Below are 6,135 nucleotides of genomic sequence, written 5' to 3' on the forward strand. Positions count from 1 at the left end.
CTATAAAGAGAATGAAACCAGACGGCCCTGTTAGGTCAAGCACACCACCGTTTCTCGGGAGCATTATCACCAAGGGCAAGCCAGAAGGTCAGGGGGAGCAAGCATGGCCCATGGAGATGCTACCACTCGAAACAAGGAGCCTGTGGTTGAGCAGCCACAAAACCAGACCACGTTCTGTGCGAGGAGGGGGTTTGCCCTGCTCACGGCCCACGTGATGGCCAGTCTTAGAATCCCTCCCCCTCACTTCTCTGCTGTTTGCGATTAATTTCCACTCATAAAAATGCACATGCGCGCACGCACACACACAGAGTCGTTGCATGGAGACAAAAGAGCCAAGAGAAAGCATTTCAGAGCTTTCAAGCTAATAACTCCAAAACCAGTCCCACTGGCTAGCCTATGCGGTTTTCACACCTGCCCTGCCGCGTGTGGCCTATGCGGATTAAATCTGGGTGCATTTGTTTCCATGGGGATGGAACCCAGGGCCTTGGTACGGTGCCAAGCAACCTAACCTAGCACTGAGCCATTCCCTGGTGGCTCGGATGTTTTGTTTGGGATTGGGGGGATTGAATTCAAACACCACTTCCTAGACAAGTGTGTTCCCACGTCAACCACAACCCCGGCACTTGTCTGCATTTAGTTATTTTCCAGGTCTTATGATCCCCTCCCTCTCCCCCCACCCCAGGCTGGCCTCAAAGCACAAGTCTCTGCCCTTCCAGTAACTCACGTGGGTTTTTGCTCTAGATAGCCTTTCTTGCCTTTACCCGGGACAGCTGTGGACTGTGATCCTCCTCCTCCTCCTCCCTCCCAGCAGATTGTGTGAACGCACGTGCTTTATTTTTGAGAATAGGGTCTCACTTAGCTCCTTGGGCTGGCCTTGTAAACTATGATCTCCTATCTCCACTGAAGTGGCTGAGATTACAGGCATAACTACCATACCTGTCCCTCTGGGTCTGTTCAGACAAAGAAGAATGAATCCTTGCCCTCTAGACACAGTCATCTAAGGCAGGAAGATGAACTCCACAAGCTTCAGGATGAGGTGGAGTACAATTCCCGTTCACTCTCAGTAGATGGTGTCCACCTGGCCCCTTGTGAGTTAGAAGTTGTCCTGTCACCTGCTTTCAACTTCTGTCCGCTTCCAGCACCTACATCTAGCAGCAGTGCCGTTCACCATCAGTGTGGTACCACCACTGCCTTGTTTTTCAAGTTTCAATTGTGTTCTCCAGCATTTGTAATTCTGCAGGGCCTCTTACACTCTGCATTTCTGTTACTATAGCTTAACTCCCTCAGTTTGTAGGGTCTGTGAAAGGAAAACTACTCACTCATCCTCAAGCTCAGAACATAATCAAGTAAACGTACGAATAATGGGATTGCGAAGCCAGAGCGCCTGATTTGCCAACCAGACTTGCAGATTTCTACAAAACCACCAGTAGGAGGTAGAACACAAAGTGCCATTTTAGGGGTTTTTTTTGTTTGCTCTGCTGTTTTGTTGGCATTCAGGGGCTCCTTACCTTTCCCCTGTGTAGTGATAACTCAGGTGCTCATTGGAGTACCCCTAATTTTGGAAAAGCACTAAAAGGAAAACTCATTCTTTCCATATATTCCTAAGGAAGTGTTAAGTCCATTATGTTTTCCTAAGGGACTTACAAAAGTTTTGTTTCTCCCCCCGCTCCTCTCTGTCTTGGCCTCTACTTCTACCTAGCTCCTCAGCCCACTCAAAAGTGGCCTTTTGTTTTTCATCATTACCATGTGTACACATAACCACCGCAGAGAGGAAATAAAATGGCAAATCCATTTGAAGTGGAAGCTGCCATGCAGGAGAGCAGGAGATCTCACACACAACACTTCAGAGTCTCAATTTCACTTTCGTTGGTTATAAATGTATTAAAAAAAAAATCACAAAACTTACTCCCCAGAAATAATTGGGAGCCAATAGGTTCTAGTCATTCAAATGTCAAATGCCATTTACTTGTTTTAGGACTACCCAATTAACAAAAAGAATGTAACTACTCTATATTGTCTGAAATGCTGAGCTGCAGAGGACAAAGGATTTGTGTATTAGTCAACTCAAGGGCAAGCTATCCCATACCAAAGTAATTGGATTGTGTGAGGCTTCTGGGGCAGCCTTAACAAGAGATCATCTTGTTCAACTCTTGAAGAATCTTTTCAACGACTCACATGCTCTAAGTCATTTTGCCCAAGGTCTCAGGCCACTGCCTGTACATAAATACAGCTAAACAACAGAGCCTCTGCCTAGTACTTGGTGATCATTTAACTCTAGAGAACTAGAGTTCCCTTCAGTGGGCACTGATTCCTAGTAAATACTGGGGCGAGGGTGAGGCTAGCAATTCTCTAGCCAACTAGCTTTCGTTCCTTTGATTCGTTTTATTATAAGAAACTAGGACGAGATTCCGTATGCAAGTCACTGAAGAATCAAAAGTTGCTAACATTCCCCAAATTATTGTCTTTTACTCTCTCTCTTTTTTTTACAGTAAGAGCAATACTGCCAAATGTGTCCCAGAGTCATGTATCTTCTTAAATATTTCTCCTTGAAAAAAAAAATTGTTATTTGGTAATGAAGAGGAAGCCTGGTGTGGAAAGTTCAAGATGTCCTGGTCCCAGCCCAGCCTGCCCTTCTTTTTGCTGCCTGCTCTAGCTGCTGGGTCTCCGTGTCTCCATTCAAGGAGATGCAGGGCCGGAGGTGACCTGGGTCTACTGTCTTACTGTTTAAAATCCTGCCTTGGTTGCTGTGATCTTGTAGAAGAGGAAAGCATTTTTGCTTCCTGAGTTCAGGAGCAGTCTTGAGATCAGGGGTAAGATTTTTTTTTTTTGTCTTCGTTACACAGGTAAGAATTAAGAAGTAGCTATTGAATGGTAACTGGGTAGAAGAGGGGAAAGGGTGTGTAAAAGGGGAACGGGGAGAACAAATACACATTCTATGTGGTGAAGATCGCTTCCAGTCTCTTCCAGAACTAGTTCTGTCTTCTTCCCGAACCATGAATTCTGGGTGTCCCCTCCCTTCCTATCTCCAAGGGGCTTATGGAAAAGGACACTGGAATGTAAGAGGGTGCTGGAATGCTCACGAGCCTGTCCATGGGGGACAGATCTCTTCCACTCGAGAGCAGCTTCCTGTCACTGGGGCTGGCCTGCGTGTCCGTGGGCTGTGTGGGATCCGTGGGGATGGACTGTTGTCCCTGGGGACTGTTCTTGGGTTTTGACCTCTTCTTTTTCGAGTGATCTATTAAGAATTTCAGAAGCTTGCCTCTCAGCCTCCCGCCACTCGCTGGCCTCGGCGGGTCGCTCTCCACGGAGCTCGCGTAGCCGCTGGAGAAGCCATCCCAGGATGATGATGACAAGGACGAGGAGGAGGAGGAGAGCCTGCTGTCCACAGGAGCGGTTCTCGGTTGCACGTGCTCGGGATTCCCCGGGGGTTCTGAGGATAGGGCCACCGCTGGCTGCTTCTTGCCTTTCTTTGTTTTCCTATTGCTTGCCCTCCGGCCTGCTTCCCTGCCATTGGCCTTCCCTGTCACTCTGGAGACGGACTGAACCTGGGGCTTGTTCGAAGACCGGCCGCTCCTGATGGCCGGGCAGACCCTCTGTTGGTGCGCGTTAAGCTCCATCTTCTTGCCTTCGTTCTCCTCGCCATTCTTGATGATGGCCTTCACCGCCGCCTCGCTGTCGTCCACCAGGGGCACGTTGTAGATGGAGAACGTGTTCTTGGACGTGAGCTGTTTGACCAGCTCCTTGTTGCCTAGCAGCCGGGCGTGGGCCAGCTCCGACCTCTGATACTTTGAGAAACACTGCTTGTAAAAGGCGATTTGCTCCATGAGACGCGCGTTCGCCTCGTACCTCTTCATGGACTCCAGGAAGCTGAGCTTCTTCTTCAGCAACTTCTCTTCTTTCCAGTTGAAGGAAAGAATGGAGTAGGACTTCTCTGTTTCTTTGAGTTTGAGGCTCTCTCTGGATACCGTGGGGCGCTTGCTTCCCTGGTGGCTGCAAGTGTCCAGCGAGCTCTCAGAGCTGAGCCAGTAACTTCGCCTCGCGCTTCTCACTTGATCCAGGGGGCCTGCCATTTCTCCATCCACTTAAGGCTGTAGCAAGCCAGGGATCTGTGTCCAGACCCGCGAGGGTACTTAGTGATCCATGGCCTCTGTGACCACACAGTTCTATTCCAGGGCGGGGTAGGGGTGGGGGGTGAATAACTCTGTGGTGGGCAGGGCTGGCAGTCCAGTGGCCAGCTGGACTGTCTGCAAGGCCTGCGTACTGTGAGCTTCCGCCCCAGACCCGTCTCCTTCTGCAGGGCTTAGAGGCCTCAAATGCCACCTGCTAAGTAGCTCTGCAGTAGGAGCTAGATTGGCCACAGCTGCAGTTACTTTTCAGTGACTCCAGGCCTTAGAGGTTTCTTCCATTTGGTTCGCTCTCCCTGGCGGAGGATGAAAGGGACAACGCCGGGAGGTGACAAGCAGACATTGAACCGTTACAATATTGTCGGGGACGTTCTCTGTAGGCTGCTCAAAAAATATACCTGTCGGTGTCATGGGGTGAACTCTCAAGGGTAGAATTCATGGTTTGGTTCCCTTTCGGCCCTCTTCAGGGCTTGTGATAGGATCCCACATGAGTTTACGCAGCAGTTAGGGGCGAAAAGAAAGAGACCGTGCAAAGGCAGGAGACGCGGCTGTCCCTGAAGGCCAAGTTCACACCCTGTCGCCCTGGTTCCATGTCTGAGCTCTGGGTGGCCTCGCACGCTGAGTGGCAGCAGCCAGGCCGTGGGTGGATGGGGCCCGAGTCAGCCTGCGGGACTCTGACGACTTAGTCCTGCTATGTCTGCCCTCGGACAGGGTCCTATGGACACAAGCACCTTCACACAAGGCTAGTGACTTGTTCTCAGTGTACCGAGTGTCTCCCGCTACTGTGCAGTTCAAGGTTTTTATTGGGGATTGGGGGCACTGGCCAACACACACACACACACACACACACACACACACACACACACACACACACACACACACACACACACACACACACACACACACACACACACACACACACACTGGCTGGGTACCAGGGGCTCCTGCCTGTAATCCTAGAGACCTTGAGTTCAAGCCCCAGTATCAACACACACACACACACAACTGGCTGGGTACCGGGGACTCCCGCCTGTAATCCTAGCTACTCAGGAGGCTGAGACCTAGAGGATCGCGGTTCAAAGCTAACCCCAAGCAGAAAAGTCTGAGACATCCCATCTTCTATTCATGAATCACGGGGATCGTGGCTCAGCGTGGCCAGCAGCGAGCTAGAAAGGGGAGCAAGAGCACAAGGCCCTGGGTTCGAGACCCGGCATCGGCACACACACATTCGAAGGGACTCCTGTTACCGTTTTTGGGGGGTACAGTTTTTTTTTTAATTGTATGGGGGGGTTTCATGGTGACATTTCCCTACATGTCTACAGCATATCCCAATTAACCTCACCCCATTTGTCACCGTCCCTCACCCCCATTCCTGCTTCAACAGGTTTTGTTACTCTATTTAAAGTACTTCCACCACTCATCCGCGCTCCCCCTCTGGCTGATGCTCTACTTGCCAGCAGAGCCTGTGGTTCACCTCTTTTTTAGCCTGTATTTAATTGTACCAAGGAGTTTCACTACAGCATTTCAGAGCGGCGTATATTTTTTGGGGGGGGGGGTCCGGTAGTGGGCCTGAACTCTGGGCCTGGGCGCTGTCCCTCAGCTCTTCAGCTCAAGGCTAGCGCTCTACCACTTGAGCCACAGCTCCACTTCCGGCTTTTTTCTTTTTGCTTATGTGGTGCTGAGGAATTGACCCAGGGCCTCAGGCATGCAAGGCAAGCGCTCTACCACTGAGCCACCTTCCCAGCCCAGAGCTGCGTATATTTAAATCATCCTCCATTCCCCATTCTATTGTTGAACAGCTCTGACTGAGATTCCTCATTCATTCTTTCACACACACTTGCAGTGGATTTTGCTATTTGCCTTCCATCATTCTTTTTAAACCAGCCACCTGCCCCTCCTCTCAAACAGTTCCATAGTCTATGTATGTGCACACACATCTGCATTTCCATGTATCTATGTCCTTTAGATGTACTTATGCTTTCGCCGCTTGGCTTCTGAACATGGCTGAACG

Source organism: Dipodomys spectabilis, unplaced genomic scaffold (genome assembly GCF_019054845.1).
Source record: "Dipodomys spectabilis isolate Male_0828 unplaced genomic scaffold, ASM1905484v1 ptg000219l, whole genome shotgun sequence".
NCBI lineage: Eukaryota > Metazoa > Chordata > Mammalia > Rodentia > Heteromyidae > Dipodomys > Dipodomys spectabilis.